The sequence below is a fragment of the Lissotriton helveticus genome, chromosome 4_1, assembly GCF_964261635.1.
Source record: "Lissotriton helveticus chromosome 4_1, aLisHel1.1, whole genome shotgun sequence".
Taxonomy (NCBI): domain Eukaryota; kingdom Metazoa; phylum Chordata; class Amphibia; order Caudata; family Salamandridae; genus Lissotriton; species Lissotriton helveticus.
The window spans coordinates 54,924,625-54,945,091 of record NC_136063.1 but is presented as its reverse complement, the minus strand read 5'-3'; positions in this window follow the sequence as shown (position 1 = coordinate 54,945,091).

The following is a 20,467-nucleotide window of genomic DNA, read 5'->3' as shown; positions in this document are numbered from 1 at the left end:
TGCCTGGGGGAGATGCTTACGAGGGTGAGGAGCCATGCTACGAATCGACAGCGTGCAGAGAGTGGGTCTGGTCAAGACATCTAAAATGGCTGCCGTGCACGACAAAAGTGTGGCATTTCAAAAAAGGCAAGATGGCGCAGACAATGTTTTTCAACACTTCCTCATTTCCTTCCAATCGAACGTTAACAGACGTTGGGGCATATTACCAAAGTTAAGCGATATTTATCGCTAACGATGCTTACCAACCAATTTTTTACCACTAAGCATCGTCAGAAATTATCGAAGATAAACCTTACTATTATCAAGGTTTATCGCAAATGCGATAATAAACGGCCGCAATGCATGAATATCGCTAAAAACTCAGCGATATTCATGCATTACCGAGCTAATACTGTTAGCCATGTTATCCACCTCCCATTGGATAACATGGCTAAGAACTGCTCAGGGCAGGTGTTACTTTTTGGAGATATTCGCGCTTAGCGCGAATATCTCCAAAAGTTGGTAATAGGAGATAGATATCTTGCATGTTGTAATGCAAGTTATTGTGGTATATGGAACTCATACCATAATCTCTCAGGAAAGCAGAAACTGATCCTTTTGGGACCGCCTAAAAAGGCCTAGGGGGTGAGGAGTACTCTACTTTGCCCCCTTTTCACGTTCCGAACTATTTTATTTTACTCTCTTCTGTAATTACACAAAATACCAGCGATAAGATGCATCGGAGACACACACTGAGAGAAAGGAGGCCGGAGATGAAGAAGACATGTCAAATACACATTGGAGATAATATAGTGGCAGAAGGGAAGTAAATATGAGTAAACTTACCATGTAACATAAAAATGTTGCACTCTATACTATAAGTCTCATTTTATACTACAATCACTTCGCTACAACCTCATAAATTAAAAATAAAAATAAATAATGTCTCAAACAATTTTTGATTTCTAAATATAAATTTATTCTTCAGAATTTTCTAAATTTGAAACAACTAGTAACATGTCCTCATCAGTAATTTCCTCTTCAATCATCTCATCTGGAATCTCCTCATTAAAAGTCTGCAATGATGATTCTTGTAACTCTATGGTCTCCAAACACTCGATAAATTCGCCATCAAGAGATTGATCAAAAAAATCATTCAAGTCATCTCCTCCTTCTGACAATATTTCATTATTGGTGCTGTCCATTTCAATCAATGTAGTGGAATCATTCAAGTCATCTCCTCGTGACAATATTTCATTATTGGTGCTCTCAATTTCAATCAATGTAGTGGAATCATTCAAGTCATCTCCTCCTTGTGACAATATTTCATTATTGGTGCTGTCCATTTCAATCAATCTAATGGAATCATACAAGCCATCTCCTCCTTGTGACAATATTTCATTATTGGTGCTCTCAATTTCAATCAATGTAGTGGAATCATTCAAGTCATCTCCTTGTGACAATATTTCATTCTTGGTGCTGTCCATTTCAATCAATCTAATGGAATCATACAAGTCATGTCCTCCTTGTGACAATATTTCATTATTGGTGCTCTCAATTTCAATCAATGTAGTGGACAATTCAAAAGAAATTGCCACGGTCTCTTCATTGTGAGCCATTTTATTTTGAAATTGCTTGCTGTAAATTGCAGAAAAAAATAATCACTTTCATTTATCGTTTTTAGTAATACATAATATAAAACTAACTTCATCAAGTATTTAGTATAACAGAAGGACTGCAAATAAATAACAGAAAACATTTTTCAAATTATCTTCAAGTGTACAACATAGTTCCCCTTACAAATTAACAACTCACCTTTTTAAAAGTAGCAGAAGTGTTAGTACTGTGTAAATCAAACACCAGAAATTCACCACCAAAAATTCCTCACAAATGTACCTCAGACAGTAGTATCACAAAATGGCTGTGGTTTCCTCTCATTTGACATATATACATAACCAATTAACTTTCATCACACACAAATACAAAACCAAAGTAACATTTTAATTGGTTCTAAATTTCAACACTTTCAAATGTGTTTTCCCCATGCAATTTTCCATAGGACATTTACATACGTCTACAGCCTGAATGGCTGAACGGAATTACACCAAACTTGGCAAAATGGTACATCAAACCTAAGAGGTCAGGAAGGATCTACTATGCCCCCTTATGGTCATTTCCCCCTTCGCTTTGGCCTCCTCTTGTCCCTCAATCCTACCGAGGGACAAGATGGCGGCCGCTACGGACTGTTTGGAATGTTGACAGACGCCGGAGAACCAATCAGCTTCGCAAAGCTCCGTAACGCGAAAAGTACGCGAAGCGGAGCGCTGTTACAGATATATATCTTTTTTTCAACGTTAATTTCTCAAAATCCACTGGAGCACATATATTGAGACCTAGCAAAGGCACATCGGGCTACCAGTCCCTAATATTTTGCCAAGTTTCGTGCAAATCCATTCAGCCGTTCGATTATTATTATTTTGTTTTTTTTTTGCCCCGCGGGGCCCTTTTAAAACCTCCACATCAAACCTAGGGGGTCAGCGAGGATCTACTATGCCCCCTTATAGTTATTTCCCCCTTTGTTTTGACCTCCTCTTGTCTCTCGATCCTACCGAGAGACAAGATGGCGGCCGCTACGGACTGTTTGGAATGTTGACAGACGCCGGAGAACCAATCAGCTTCGCTTCACAAAGCTCCGTTGCGCGAAAAGTCCGCGAACCAGAGCGCTAACCGGTCCGCTGTTACAGATATATATCTTTTTTTAAACGTTAATTTCTCAAAATCCACTGGAGCACATATATTGAGACCTACAAAAGGCACATCGGGCTACCAGTCCCTACAATTTTGCCAAGTTTCGTGCAAATCCATTCAGCCGTTCGGGCTAAAAGTGAGGCCAACCGCCCTATGGAAAACTCAATGTTAAAAACACGTTTTGGGACCCCCCTTTTTTCTCGGCCCCCACTGGACGAACCCCCCCCAAATTTTCAAGGGCTGCTCAGAAACAAAATGTGCCATTTTCCTGAAAATTTCAGCCGATTCCGTCCACAAACGCCAAAGTTATTAGACATAGAATTTTCAAAAAACCCATAGAGAAAAAATCCTAACTATATATACCTACTGGCGACCGCCAGTAGGTAATATATATATATATATATATATATATATATATATTCACTGAAAAAACCATAGGTTATAGACCATATATAGTTAGGAATTAGCATTTAAAAAACCTTATTTTACTCACACAAAACCATTGAAATTCCATATATAGTTAGTTGCACTAACTATATATTGCGCACCCGCAATCCACTGCTGATGATGTCACATATTACATCATTCATGACATGGTCAGTGACATCACTGATGACATCACTGATGACATCTCAAATGACATCACTGATGACATCACTGATGACAACATCCAGTGACTATGTTTCTGTAAAGTTAAAATATGTCTTACATATTGAAGAATGAGTGGATGTATAAGTGTCTGGACGAAGGATTTAGTAGGTGCATGACTGAATGTATGAGTGAGTGATTAAATGTGTCTCACTGAGTGCATGGGTTAGTGACTAAACTGTCTTAATTTGTGCATCATTATGTCTGTTGTTCTGTAAACTGCTGCATGTGTTGATCAGTAGCTATATGAGTAACTATATGGGTTATTGATTGATTGCCCAAGTATTTGCATGGGAGACTGAGTGTGTGTGTGGCTGGATGGGAGGTGTGTGACTCTGTACAGATCAATGTGTACTTGTATCAATGATTGTATAAGAGAGTAAGTATGTGTTAGTATATGGTTGAAAACGTAAGGTGCTCTATGTTTAACTGTATAGAGTAGAAAATGGAAGTGTGATTGATTCTTTACAGGACTGACTAGGTGTGTGAGTAACTCCATGGATGAGTGGCAGAGTGTGAGTGTCTGTATAGGTGTATGAGTGCATATGATTGTGTTGTAAACATGAGTGATTGTATGTATGAATGATTGTATGGGTGAATGAGTGAATGTGTGTGTAGACGTAGGAATCAGTGAGTACGTATGTAGTAACTAGTATTGGTGTGTCAATGGTTTCAAAAATTATACTCTGTTTTTAACACTGGGTGAAACAGAGGTTATATTAAAATGTGAGGAGATGCATTGTATTGTCACATGAATGATATCATCAGTGATGTGATCATTGATGTCAAGTGAGATGTCATCAGTGATGTCATTTGAGATGTCATCAGTGATGTCATCAGTGATGTCACTGACCATGTCATGAATGATGTAATATGTGACATCATCAGCAGTGGATTGCGGGTGCGCAATATATAGTTAGTGCAACTAACTATATATGGAATTTCAATGGTTTTGTGTGAGTAAAATAAGGTTTTTTAAATGCTAATTCCTAACTATATATGGTCTATAACCTATGGTTTTTTCAGTGAATTTTCAAGGTTTTGTAAATGCTAATTCCTAACTATATATGGTCTATAACCTATGGTTTTTTCAGTGAATTTCAATGGTTTTTTAATAGCAAATATCATAAGCTGTCGAATGTCAAGTACGTGGTAAGAATTTTTTTTTTCGTGTTTATGCACACTGATCTGCTTTGATTGCTGCCCCCCACCCCTCATTTCTATTAGGAGTACTCTCTCTTTGCAGATAGTGAAGGGTAGTTAACGCAGCCCTTTCCCCCTTTGTAATCCGTCGTGCCTGCTTCTCTCTCCATTTGATTGATTGTTCTCTTTGGTTCATTCTCTATTTACAAACAAGCACAGAGTCGCAATACTCTGTTTAGTCTTTGCAGATAGCGAAAAATCGTGTAAAAAAACAAAAGGAATCGAGCAAAATCAGTAGGCCACTAATGGGATCTCTTTTGACCTCGCTAAAATAGAAACATTAGGAACAACCTGTTGAAAATAGCAATGCGTATGTATATAAGCGGCGTTCATTTGTGTTCACAGTACCCCTTGTTGATTGTTTCAATCGAGCATTGAATTGTTCGAAGTTAATTCTCTTAACGATCTTCTCTACCTGCAAACGAGGAAGAATAGGAATATTCTATCTCCCTTTGCAGATAGTGAAGGGTAGGTAACGCAAGCCTTTAACACGTCGTACCTATTTCATTCCTCATTGATTGATTGATTGTCCGAACATTGACTGTTTGGGAATTAGTTCTTTTTGGAGGTATTCCCTGTTTGCAAATAAACGTAGGAAAATCTTTGCAAGTAGTGAAAGGGTACGTAATGCGGACCGTTCTCCCCCGTTGTAATCTGTCATGCCTATCTACTCCCCACTGATTGATGCACCTTTTTCACCCGGACCATTTACTAGAGATACGTCATCTGGCCCGACCAGAGAGCACCCCTAGTGAAAAGGACATATGCAATAATAACGAAGTGATCACTGTATCCTGTTAACAGAAACTTTACCATGAAACAACCTGGAAAGAAAAAAATAGGAAAACGAAAATCAGTAGGCCACTGATGAACATGAACTTTTATTAAACAACGAACAAAGAAATGATAACATAACGTAATGATAAAACCTATTAATGTCCTAGAAACAAGAAAACGTTAAAATATGCCAGTGGTGAGAGACCAGAAAAACAGTAAGAGAAACCAAATCACCCCTCGCTGTCCCACCGCCTGCCACGCCAAAAAAATCGATAGACTAGGGAAAATGCAAGTCAGTAGAACATCCACCCCCACTCTGGAAACTTCCAAGGTGGGGCAGGGTTCCGGCTACGCCCAGCCGGGAGCAGCCCATATAAGGCAGGTCCTGCTGCCACGCCTCGGCCAGGAGATCCTAACGTAGGGTGTAGCCGGAGGAGAGGCCGAGACCAGCGGGACCCGGCCAGGGGATTGCCTTTACAACGCTGAACAGTTGCAGGGGGGGGGAATGTCTCCTCGACCCTCCCCTCTCTCTCCCAGTCCGGCCGCGGTGGCCCTTGAGAGTTGCAGGTAGTCCCGCCACATGCTCTTCCGGTCCGACCACCAACGGTCGGGGGGCCGAGGCCGACGGGATCCGGCTGCAGCCGATAAACCAAGAAACCCGTTCATGGGGCCAGAGCCAGGGGCGTCCGGCCGACATCCACCGGAAGCCCGGCCCGAAGACGGACGGGACACTTCTTTCTTTTATAATGGCTGCGACAACACTGGAGGGGGATGTCTTGCACATGCCTCCGACCCCCCCCTCGTCCTCATCGCCTGGTCCGGCCATAACAAATCTCAAGCGAGACGCCGTGGGGTGCACTGGGAGGGAGAGACGGTGCGAACAGGCCTCTCCCGCCTCCCCAGGTGGAGGCTTCCCAGCTGCACCCTCAGCGCTCCAGGCGGTGGCATCCTAACAACTACAGTGCTGCACAGTTTCGGAACGACCTAGATAACGGTTCTTCCACTGTGGCCATGCTGCAACGTCTCGCCCGGCAGGGTGGAGCCCGTCCGCTCATGTGACCCCGCGATCGCCAGTAGCTGCCGAACTCTCAAAATGGCGGTCGACCTGGCAAGAGCGGGCCCAACATAAAGAAATGGCCCGGTCACTGGTTGACTCCACCACCGTAGTCCTCCACGACCTTGAAGATTCTAGAGGAGCCGCGGGAGTCTCCGACCCCCGATGGGGAATGACTGCCATGATCGCCCGTGGAGTGACGAAACTGTATCCGCGGGACGTCGGCGCTCCCATGCTGGCGCCAGCCTCACTTTGAATTACTACAATCCTGCAGACCTTACTTCCGGTGAAAGCACAGTGTGACCCGGTAGGAAAAATTATTGCACCCCCTCCCCTTTTTGACTGATAGTTCAAACCACCGATCCTTTCCTTTGCCCTTTTAACGGAACTTTGGACTGCCTCCCCCTCTTTTACATTTTCTAGAGAAAACAAAACATTAACCACTACATTAGCATAGCAGTTGACACCAGAACTGTTTTCAAATTGAAAACCAACAACATCTTCAACAGAATCCTTTTTGTTTCTGCTGTGACCCTGCTACAGCACAGGCATTGTCCCCAGCAGTAATTCTGCAATGCCGGTAAGAATAGCTGTGGTGCCTACTGGACTCACTCACCCCCGCGGCGCCCCACGCCGTTTTTTGCTGGGCGGCAACTTACTAGACATCACTTTCGTGCCATCTAGATTTCAGCGCGTTCTGCTGCCTTGGAACTATTCGCACAACAGACCGCTACTGACAAGAATATTTCATTATTGGTGCTGTCAATTTCAATAAATCTATTGGATAATTAAAAAGAAATTGCCACGGTCTCTTCGTTGTTTAAATGTTTTTACTGTTTTTGTTTTGTTGTATATATTTATATGTTATTAAAGTTTTATATTCCTACTACTTTGTTGGAGTGCTATATATTTTTAATGTGACACATAATTGTAAAAACTTTGATGTACAAAGAGTCATTCCTGGAATCTTCCGCTTCAGGCTCGGTCCCCTCCCCAATCACAATACAGGATGGTTTTCAGATAGTAGGAACGCGTGTGCTGTGACGGATCACATCGGGTGTGGGCCTTGATCTACTATAACTCCTTTGAAGAGGGGTGATTCTTTACAGCTGGGGCCATAAACTACATCTGCAGGGCTAGCTGATAGCCTAGGACCGGCCTGGACATTCGGACACAGAGGAAGAGGAGTGTCAGAGGGTGCGGTAGTGAATAGGGCGAAAGGGAGGTGTCGGGCGGGCACAGAGTGTGATTCTCAGGGAAGAGCAGCGCAGATGGGGGAAGGTTTATTGCCCATGCATAAGACAGAGAGCGGTGGTGACCAGTGCCTGGGGGAGATGCTTACGAGGGTGAGGAGCCATGCTACGAATCGACAGCGTGCAGAGAGTGGGTCTGGTCAAGACATCTAAAATGGCTGCCGTGCACGACAAAAGTGTGGCATTTCAAAAAAGGCAAGATGGCGCAGACAATGTTTTTCAACACTTCCTCATTTCCTTCGAATCGAACGTTAACAGACGTTGGGGCATATTACCAAAGTTAAGCGATATTTATCGCTAACGATGCTTACCAACCAATTTTTTACCACTAAGCATCGTCAGAAATTATCGAAGATAAACCTTACTATTATCAAGGTTTATCGCAAATGCGATAATAAACGGCCGCAATGCATGAATATCGCTAAAAACTCAGCGATATTCATGCATTACCGAGCTAATACTCTTAGCCATGTTATCCACCTCCCATTGGATAACATGGCTAAGAACTGCTCAGGGCAGGTGTTACTTTTTGGAGATATTCGCGCTTAGCGCGAATATCTCCAAAAGTTGGTAATAGGAGATAGATATCTTGCATGTTGTAATGCAAGTTATTGTGGTATATGGAACTCATACCATAATCTCTCAGGAAAGCAGAAACTGATCCTTTTGGGACCGCCTAAAAAGGCCTAGGGGGTGAGGAGTACTCTACTTTGCCCCCTTTTCACGTTCCGAACTATTTTATTTTACTCTCTTCTGTAATTACACAAAATACCAGCGATAAGATGCATCGGAGACACACAGTGAGAGAAAGGAGGCCGGAGATGAAGAAGACATGTCAAATACACATTGGAGATAATATAGTGGCAGAAGGGAAGTAAATATGAGTAAACTTACCATGTAACATAAAAATGTTGCACTCTATACTATAAGTCTCATTTTATACTACAATCACGTCGCTACAACCTCATAAATTAAAAATAAAAATAAATAATGTCTCAAACAATTTTTGATTTCTAAATATAAATTTATTCTTCAGAATTTTCTAAATTTGAAACAACTAGTAACATGTCCTCATCAGTAATTTCCTCTTCAATCATCTCATCTGGAATCTCCTCATTAAAAGTCTGCAATGATGATTCTTGTAACTCTATGGTCTCCAAACACTCGATAAATTCGCCATCAAGAGATTGATCAAAAAAATCATTCAAGTCATCTCCTCCTTCTGACAATATTTCATTATTGGTGCTGTCCATTTCAATCAATGTAGTGGAATCATTCAAGTCATCTCCTCGTGACAATATTTCATTATTGGTGCTCTCAATTTCAATCAATGTAGTGGAATCATTCAAGTCATCTCCTCCTTGTGACAATATTTCATTATTGGTGCTGTCCATTTCAATCAATCTAATGGAATCATACAAGCCATCTCCTCCTTGTGACAATATTTCATTATTGGTGCTCTCAATTTCAATCAATGTAGTGGAATCATTCAAGTCATCTCCTTGTGACAATATTTCATTCTTGGTGCTGTCCATTTCAATCAATCTAATGGAATCATACAAGTCATGTCCTCCTTGTGACAATATTTCATTATTGGTGCTCTCAATTTCAATCAATGTAGTGGACAATTCAAAAGAAATTGCCACGGTCTCTTCATTGTGAGCCATTTTATTTTGAAATTGCTTGCTGTAAATTGCAGAAAAAAATAATCACTTTCATTTATCGTTTTTAGTAATACATAATATAAAACTAACTTCATCAAGTATTTAGTATAACAGAAGGACTGCAAATAAATAACAGAAAACATTTTTCAAATTATCTTCAAGTGTACAACATAGTTCCCCTTACAAATTAACAACTCACCTTTTTAAAAGTAGCAGAAGTGTTAGTACTGTGTAAATCAAACACCAGAAATTCACCACCAAAAATTCCTCACAAATGTACCTCAGACAGTAGTATCACAAAATGGCTGTGGTTTCCTCTCATTTGACATATATACATAACCAATTAACTTTCATCACACACAAATACAAAACCAAAGTAACATTTTAATTGGTTCTAAATTTCAACACTTTCAAATGTGTTTTCCCCATGCAATTTTCCATAGGACATTTACATACGTCTACAGCCTGAATGGCTGAACGGAATTACACCAAACTTGGCAAAATGGTACATCAAACCTAAGAGGTCAGGAAGGATCTACTATGCCCCCTTATGGTCATTTCCCCCTTCGCTTTGGCCTCCTCTTGTCTCTCAATCCTACCGAGGGACAAGATGGCGGCCGCTACGGACTGTTTGGAATGTTGACAGACGCCGGAGAACCAATCAGCTTCGCAAAGCTCCGTAACGCGAAAAGTACGCGAAGCGGAGCGCTGTTACAGATATATATCTTTTTTTCAACGTTAATTTCTCAAAATCCACTGGAGCACATATATTGAGACCTAGCAAAGGCACATCGGGCTACCAGTCCCTAATATTTTGCCAAGTTTCGTGCAAATCCATTCAGCCGTTCGATTATTATTATTTTGTTTTTTTTTTGCCCCGCGGGGCCCTTTTAAAACCTCCACATCAAACCTAGGGGGTCAGCGAGGATCTACTATGCCCCCTTATAGTTATTTCCCCCTTTGTTTTGACCTCCTCTTGTCTCTCGATCCTACCGAGAGACAAGATGGCGGCCGCTACGGACTGTTTGGAATGTTGACAGACGCCGGAGAACCAATCAGCTTCGCTTCACAAAGCTCCGTTGCGCGAAAAGTCCGCGAACCAGAGCGCTAACCGGTCCGCTGTTACAGATATATATCTTTTTTTAAACGTTAATTTCTCAAAATCCACTGGAGCACATATATTGAGACCTACAAAAGGCACATCGGGCTACCAGTCCCTACAATTTTGCCAAGTTTCGTGCAAATCCATTCAGCCGTTCGGGCTAAAAGTGAGGCCAACCGCCCTATGGAAAACTCAATGTTAAAAACACGTTTTGGGACCCCCCTTTTTTCTCGGCCCCCACTGGACGAACCCCCCCCAAATTTTCAAGGGCTGCTCAGAAACAAAATGTGCCATTTTCCTGAAAATTTCAGCCGATTCCGTCCACAAACGCCAAAGTTATTAGACATAGAATTTTCAAAAAACCCATAGAGAAAAAATCCTAACTATATATACCTACTGGCGACCGCCAGTAGGTAATATATATATATATTTTTTTTTTTTCCAAACCCCCTAAAGTTAAGTGTGGGATACCACCGCACCCCGAACTGTTAATTTAAAAGACTGCACATTTCTTTTTCTCGTCATGGCAACAATGGGAGAACTCACAGGGGAGAGGGAGGCTGCTGCCAACATGATGTTCATGTCTGGGAGAGACAAACCAGCAAAGATAATTAATACTGGCTTACAGACTGAGGAAACCACCAACCTCAAAAGTTTGTTTTTGAGGCTAGAAAGACTTCAGGAACGAGAAGTGAGGAAATGGTGGGAGGGCACCTCCCTGCAAAAATACTTAGACTGCAACAGAGTTCCCCGAGGCCTGCGCATTTACACAATCCCCAATTATGAGAACCCGGACCCGGCCCTTCTGAGAGATTGGGCAGAATACACAGCGGAGTCCGCTAAGGGGATGGTCAGGATGCTTACAAAATACGCATGGAGTGACCGTGAAAAGTGTCTGAAAGACATAGCAGACCTCGAGGCTGAGATTGCAAAAGATAAATTTACCAAAACCTGGGAGGAGTTACGTACAGCGATGAGCAAAAGAATTAAAAGCTATGAGATGGAAATACGCAAAAGGAAGCAAACCAAATTCCAGAGAGATGAAGAAGATTACTTATCGGGTAGAATTCTCACGTATGCACGGAAATTTTACGCCACACGTAAAAGATTGGCTCAGGGCAGTGAACAGACAACAGGCTTGGACACTGAGGAATCAGAAGTGGAAACCTCAGATGGGGAACAAAATGCAGCCCAGACAACTAAAGGAAAGGAGACAGGCAAACCTTTTTTAGACGAATATCGGGTAATGAAGGAAACCCGCCAAAGACCACAACAGAAAAATCAGCCACCTCAACAAAGTCAAAGAGGAGGACGAGGCGGGGGAGGAGGCACAAGGGGAGGTTCGCAAAACATCACCACCCCGATGGTGACACGGAGTGTTTCCAATCGCAAAAGGAAGTAACTGCGAAAGAGGATAATAATGTCATCAATATATCCAAAAGGATTTTGACGAAGGATGAGATTAACGTATTGAAAAAAGGTTTATGTTTCTGTCCGACAAGCGAGTTCAATCTGGTGGATGCCAAAATAGACTTGTTTAAATATATAAGGAAGCTAAAGTTCAGAAAAATCTTCTTACAAATTCCTGAAAAAGTTCCTGCAAATATTTCTAAAGCAACAGCTATAACAGATGAAGATAATCTCTTGGAAGTCTTGCTCACATCGACACAAGACTTACAAAATCAAGAACAAGAGACAAGCACACCAAGTGAACTGTTTCCGGACCAAGTCAGAGACCCGAGCAACTTGAAACAAAAATCAAGAAAACTACCGAACATACCCCATGATGCTATTGACGTGTTCAATGAAGCGATAACAGCAGATTTGGAAAAGATGGCAAACAATAAAATGGATATAAAGTCCTCCAATATATCAAGGAGGGAATGGGCAGCTATCAAGTCCTTACGTGATGATAAGACAATTGAGATCAAGCCCTCAGATAAGGGCGGGAACATTGTCATTTTTAGTAAGGAACATTACGAACAGGAGGCACAGAGACAATTGAGAGACAAAGAGTGCTATATCACAGTAAAAAGAGAGGAATATGTCAAATCTATCGCAGAATATGAAAATCTATTAAAACAGTGGAAGGAAGAGGGCATGCTAAGCCCCGATGAATTTGACTTTTTGTACTGTGATTCCCCCATGCTGCTCACATTTTACCATTTGCCAAAAATCCATAAAAATGCCAAAAGACCACCAGGGAGTCCGATAGTCTCGGCGATCGGCAGCCTTTTGGAGAACACATCGCGCTTCATAGACATTTTCTTGGCACCGATTGTTAAGGACCTGCCCTCTTATGTAAGAGACACACAGGACTTTCTCCGCATCATGGACAATGTCTCCTGGGACAAAGACATGCTATTAATAACAATGGATGTCGTTAACCTGTATACATGCATAGATCATGAACAAGGTCTGAGTGCGACAAAGTGGTTTTTAGAGAAAAAACAACCGAAATATCGAACACACAGTGACATGATCCTATGCATGATGAGGTTCTGTTTGTTTAATAACTACTTCCTTTTTGCAGGCCAACTGTACAAGCAGATCAGGGGGACCTCTATGGGCTCGTGCTTTTCCCCCAGCTACGCGAATCTATTCGTGGGCTGGTGGGAGAAGCACGAGGCATGGGAAGGCAGTAATGAAAGATGGTGTGAAAACATATTGATGTGGACCAGATATATCGATGACTTGTTTATTGTTTGGAGGGGAGACAGGGCCTCGGCTGAGGGGTATGTGCCATCTCTAAACAATAATGAGCTGAATTTACAGTTCACCTACACCATAAGTGATCAGAGTGTATGTTACCTTGACCTAGAGGTGTTTGTGGAAAAAGACCATCTCCACACTAGACTTTAGAGAAAGCCAACGGCCGGCAATGCCATTCTACATGCGGCCAGCCACCACCCTAGGAGTCTGGTAAGGAATGTAACGTATGGTGAATACCTTAGACTCAAAAGAAATTGCTCTGGAACAGATGATTTCAAAAAAGCCCGGGAGGAAGCCAGCGATAGGTTTCAAGCGAGGGGATACTCGCGTAACATCCTAGAGCAAGCAAATGCAAAGGCAGAAAATGTAGACAGGAGGGACCTCCTGTTGGTTAAGGAGTCAAGGAAAGATAATGAGCTGGTCAGAATGATAACGTTTAACAACAAATCTGGAGAACTGGTCCAAACCTTTAAGAAAAACTGGCACATATTACACACTGATAACATCCTGAAAAAGTTCTTACCAGATAGACCCATGGTAACATATAGGAGATGCCAGTCTCTTTCGGACCATCTAGTTCACAGCCACTACTCCCCTGAAACAGCGAATCAGACACACAACAAGGTTGTTTGTTTTTTTCCTTGCCTACGCTGCAAGGCGTGCAAATTCAGTAAAAAGATCAAGGAGTATCCATGCAGATCGGGTGAGGACAGAGCGGACAGAAAGATTTCCAAACATCTGAACTGTAATTCAGAATACACAGTTTACTGTCTGGTCTGCCCCTGTCGTAAAAGGTACGTAGGTAGCACCATAAAACCTGCGAAAATGAGGATCTTAGAGCATATGAGGGCCATCGCGAACAATGATAAAACCTACCCGATGGCCCGTCTTTTTGCAGAACAACATCAGAGTAATAGAGATTTACTCTCCTACTACTGCATAGATCAGGTCCCTAGAACGGAACGAGGGGGAAATAGAGAAAAAGCCCTCCGGATACTGGAATCGAGGTACATTCTAGACCCTAAAACTATGACACCATGGGGTCTTAATAATGACGCAGAAATGTGGGTACACCTATGAGAATCTCCCGATCCGCAAGAAGAACTAGTATCTCAGTATATTGTGATGAGACTCCTTGACCAAATGTAAATTATATGATACTGCAGCCTTGTTAAAACGTACATTCTCCCTGAAATGCCATTTGGATGAGAGATATAACAGATTATAGTGATACTAGCATATCTTGTCTGCCAGGTGTGGCGAATCATTAGCCCATACAGGGCACAACCACAAGTAACCTGCCCAGTTCAATTTTGGCTTTACGACATGTATATACACAATGTACATACACACACAGTCTGTAATGGGTTTAGGAATATGATAACTTGTAAATATACTTGATTTGCACACAGGAATGGCTTGTATATAATTGGGGATACACCCCTACACAACAAGTAGGATGTCTATAAAATTATGTAAATAATAATGCTAGTATCACAAAGCTAAATAGCACGAATATATGTGTCAGTCATGAAAACATTTTGTCAATTGTCAAACTTGGTTTTAAAATTTGCACATAGCACTTTATTTATCGCCATTTTCAAGAGAACAGTAGAAAAGATTGTATATACACACTGCAAGATGGCCGCCACGAAACTAAGTTGTATAATTTTCTATGTCTATGAACTAGAAAGGGCGGACTGTTTAAAAATGGTGAACTGTTTGTACACTGACGACACTGACGAAGCCTTGAGCGAAACGCGTCTGTCGGGGGTGCTGGGGGGTTTGGAAACAAATATAGACTTTATCACGATACCGGTGTGCTGGTCGTTTTTTCTGGACACTATTGTTTGGGAGCGTGTGACGATATATATATATATATATATATATATATTTTTTTTTAAGGGTGACGGGGTTGTAATAAAATACTAAAATCAGAGATCTGTGTGCGGGCCTGTTTTCAGCCTAAACTGGAGTGAAAGTGTTCGAATATATATATTACCTACTGGCGGTCGCCAGTAGGTATATATAGTTAGGATTTTTTCTCTATGGGATTTTTGAAAATTCTACGTCTAATAACTTTGGCGTTTGTGGACGGAATTGGCTGAAATTTTCAGGAAAATGGAACATTTTGTTTCTGAGCAGCCTCCGAAAATTTGGGGGGGTTTCGTCAAGGGGTGGCTGAGAAAAAAGGGGGGTCCCAAAACGTGTTTTTCCCATGTTAAGAGACATCCATTCAGTTACCAACAGACTCATACACACACTCACCCACTGCTGTTTCCACATGCACCTTTGAACCCATACATCCAGTGAATCAACCACTCACACATCTATGCACAGAGTCAGATACCTCTCACCCAGCCACACACTCATTCACTCTCCCATACAAATATACTCAGGCAACCAATCAATAACCCATAGAGATACTTATGTAGCTACTGAGTAACCCATGCAGCCGGATTACACAACAACAGACAGACTGATACAGACATTCACACAGTTTAGTAACTAACCCATGCATTCAGTGAGACACATGTAATCACTCATTTATACAGTCAGTCATGTACCTACTAAATCCTTTATACAGACACTTATACACCCACTCATTCTTCAATACAGCTTGGCATATAGATAAAACAAATTTAAACTTTACAGAAACACACAGTCACTGGATGATGTCATCAGTGATGTCAACAGTGATGTCATTTGAGATGTCATCAGTGATGTCATCAGTGATGTCACTGACCATGTCATGAATGAAGTAATATATGACTTCATCAGTAGTACATTGCGGGGCGCGAGTAATAGTTGAACTAACTATAACAGGGGAATTTCTATGGTTTTGTATGAGTGAAATAAGCAACTAACTATAACATGTCTGAAACCTATTGTTTTTTCAGTGAATATATATATATATATATATATATATTTTTTTTTTAAGGGTGACGGGGTTGTAATAAAATACTAAAATCGGAGATCTGTGTGCTGGCCTGTTTTCAGCCTAAACTGGAGTGAAAGTGTTCGAATATATATATTACCCACTGGCGGTCGCCAGTAGGTATATATAGTTAGGATTTTTTCTCTATGGGATTTTTGAAAATTCTACGTCTAATAACTTTGGCGTTTGTGAACGGAATTGGCTGACATTTGCAGGAAAATGGAACATTTTGTTTCTGAGCAGCCTCTGAAAATTTGGGGGGGTTTCGTCAAGGGGTGGCCGAGAAAAAAGGGGGGTCCCAAAACGTGTTTTTCCCATGTTAATTCCATAGGGCGGTTGGCCTCACTTTTAGGCCGAACGGCTGAATGGATTTGCACGAAACTTGGCAAAATTGTAGGGACTGTTAGCCCGATGTGCCTTTGCTAGGTCTCAATATATGTGCTCCAGTGGATTTTGAGAAATTAACGTTCCAAAAAAGATATATATCTGTAAGCGCGCTCCGGGCAGCGCTCCGGTTCGCGTACTTGACGCGTAACGGTACTTCGCGTAGCGAAGCTGATTGGCTCTCCGGTGTCTGTCAACATTCTAAACAGTCCGGAGCGGCCGCCATCTTGTCTCTCGGTAGGATCGAGAGACAAGAGGAGGCCAAAACAAAGGGGGAAATTAACATAAGGGGACATAGTAGATCCTCCCTGACCCCCTAGGTTTGATGTGGAGGGTTTAAAAGGTCCCCGCAGGGCAAAAAAACAAAAACATATTTTTTTGGTTTTTTTGCGTGGGGAGCGCCCGGTCCGCGAACCGGGAAGCGTTCTGGGGAGCGTACTATAAGGAAAAAAGAATGATAGACTTTTCAAATACTGTATGTTAATTGATTGTTGGTTTTGTTGATTATTTTTTATTTTATTTATTTTTTAAGCAATTATTTATTATTGTGATTGTGTTTCAAAATTTAATAACATTTCTAACATTTCACTGTCTGAAATGTCCTTATTTTCATTGAACATAGCTTGTAATCTCTGAGGGTGTAAAATGTCCTCATTTTGAAGGAGGTCATCTACTGCTTGCACACATTGCAGTAGTTCTTGGTCCCAAGTTTCATCCATACATTCTATATAATTTGGATCAATTAATTCTTGGCTGCTCTCTTGCAGGACAATTTGAAATGAAACTTTCTGTTCGCCTTCCATGTTGCCTGAAATTTGGATAAAAAAATTATATATTAGTAGAGATAGGGCACTGTTGGGATTAATTTTAGATAGGCAGTTTTTATCAGTGAATTTATCTTTGGGCAGTGTATAGTATCAGAGTGGAAGTAGGAATATAAAAAAGTGTATGTGATTTAACGTAAGTAAATTCATAATTATACAAGAGAAACCTAACTCCATCCATAACTATAACAGAGAAGTCTATCTAAATCTATAATTACTACAGAGGGATAGTATATAACTATCAGAAAAAGTTTACCATATTAACTGATAGTGCACAATATACTTCAGTTTTTAAAATGACAACTTACCTTTACAAAGAAGTTGAAGTGATTAGTGAAAATCCAATTGAAATGTACACCAGGAAGTAGTAGTCAAAATGGCCGTGTTTCCTTCTCTTCCTTTATATATATTCAGGTACATAACCAATCAAATGTCAGGTAAAAAAAGTAGAAAATGAAAGTAACATTTTCATTGGTTGTCAATTCCAACACTTCAGATGTGTTTTGTGAAGTAATTTACCTCACGGTATTTAGAGAGGTCTACAGGCTAAATGGCTAAATGGAATTTCAATCAAATTTGTGAAAATGATAGGGATTGGTATGTAGTATGAGCTAATCTATATTTGGTGAAAGTGTCTCCAGTCGTTTTTCTGTAAATTACTTTCCCACCTTTTCTGATGGAGCGCTTCCCGGGGAGCGCCCCGGTACGCGAACTGGCGAGCGCCCCGGTACGCGAACCTAAAGCGTTACGGGAGTCCACCATTTTGTGTTTCGGTCGAAAGAAGATACAAGATGGAGGGCAACTGTTCAGAATGGGTAGAAGGGGGCACGGTAGACTTATCTTGACCCCCTAGGTTTTCTGAGGGTGGCTGAGGAGGCCAATATGTGCGGAAAAAAAACATTTTTTAAAAAAAATTTGCGAGGTTAGCTTCCGGTTCGCGTACCGGGTAGCGCCCCGGGGAGCGTACTTTGTTGAAAATTAGTGAAAAAAGTTAGAGTAAAATAATAATTGTGAGTGATCAGATGTAGGGTAGCTCTGAGAAGAGCTTTTGGGTTTATGGTACATTTAGGTACTTATAAGTAGGTACCAATGCACAGTCTTAAATTCAGAATGAAAATTCTGTTGCCCTCATCTGAGAAGTGAACTCCATCTCCTCTGTAGATATCTTGCATGTAGTAGCGCAAGTTATTGTTGTACACGGAGCCCATTCCATGGTCTCTCATGTAAGCTGAAACAGATTCGTTTACATGCTTCCTCGACTTCTCAATTTGTGGACAAAATTGGTTCGACCACCTCCATTTCTGTCTTTGGCATATATTTGAATATACCAAGGCAGTCTGAGGAAAAAGTGCCATTAATTGCTCAAAGGTGTCCTTTAAAAGCATTTCCAGACCTACCCCAGTCAAAGTGCCCAAGTCATTACCTCCACAGTGCACAATTAACAGGTCAGGTTTTGGCAAATGCATAAAGGTTTTCACCAATGGTATCAATTGGTGACATTTTAATCCTCTGTGGCCAAACCACTTAATTTCCACATCTTGTAAATTGAGGTTAGGTAAATTTCTGTTATCAGCATACCTCTGAGCCCAGTAGATGTAACTATGTCCAACAATCCAGACAGAAAACATGGTGAGAGAAGGTTCTGCTGCAGTCAGATGAAGTGTGGCAATGAAATGGCAGTTGAAAAACTAAGAGTTTAAAATGAAAAAAACTGTGGAGTTTCTGTGTTAATGAAGCAGTAACAGTGATTGGTGGATTTTGATTGCTGAAAACAGAAAGTTAGGGTGCATGGATGAGTTCTTTGAAAGATGTATTTTGAATGGTCAAGAAAAAATCATTAAATGAAAGATTGCACTGGATATGCAGGTGCACTGAGAGTTCAGAGTTCAATTGAAACATTGTTGTGTGAACTTGCAAACACCAGAGGTCTTCCAAGAGGTGGTTGCTATGCAAAAAAGGCAGAGAGGGCAGAGGGGGGAAGGGTTTTGATTTGAAAAAAGTGAGGGAAGAGTTTTGATTGGGTGACATGAGAGATATGTGTGAAGAATTACAGCATTTCTGTGCTTTTGATAGCTGCAGACTCTGGAGTGCATACCTTTTGCTCTGCTAAAGACAAAGTGGTGTGTTTCTGAGACTGTTTTGAAACTCATAAAGTATTTGCTAAGGTGAGAAAAGATTTATTTAATTTAGATAGAGAATAGTGTGCTTTAAGGAGAAAATTATGAAGAAAGTTGTGTTTTTAAAATGTTGCTTTGCCTCAAGTGTTTTACAAATAGATTTTGTTTCTTTGAGAAATTGTAATTGGAGAAAATGTGAAGTATTAGTACTGACAGGGTGTTTTTGTGCATAGGAGCTGTGCAGTGTTTTCAAATTATGACTTGAAAATCGTTTTTGAGGAAAAGGAATGCTTTTAACATTTATGACAAGGACATAATGGTGTATGCTTCTTTATAAGGCATTTGAGTGTCTCTAATGTTATTTTTCCCATTTTAATGTAAGACCTTTCCCCGTGGTGCAAATTCCTTGTAAATATGCACCCACCTGTGCTTGGCAAATTTAGATTTTGAATGTTTGAGTTACATAGCCATGTTAAAAGTGACCCTAAAATGCTGCAAAGGCAATCAAAAAACGCTTCCATGTGTCTTAAGGACATTTTCAGTCATTTCCCCATGTGCAGTGTTTTCAAATTATGACTTGAAAATCGTTTTTGAGGTAAAGGAATGCTTTTAACATTTATGACAAGGACACAATGGTGTCTGCTTCTTTATAAGGCATTGGAGTGTCTCTGATGTTATTTTTCCCATTTTAATGTAAGACCTTTCCCCGTGGTGCAAATTCCTTGTAAATATGCTCCCACCTGTGCTTGGCAAATTTAGATTTTGAATGTTTGAGTTACATAGCCATGTTAAAAGTGACCCTAAAATGCTGCAAAGGCAATCAAAAAACGCTTTCATGTGTCTTAAGGACATTTTAAGTCATTTCCCCATGTGCAGTGTTTTCAAATTAAGACTTGAAAATCGTTTTTGAGGAAAAGGAATGCTTTTAACATTTATGACAAGGACATAATGGTGTATGCTTCTTTATAAGGCATTTGAGTGTCTCTGATGTCATTTTTCCATTTTAATGTAAGACCTTTCCCCGTGGTGCAAATTCCTTGTAAATATGCTCCCACCTGTGCTTG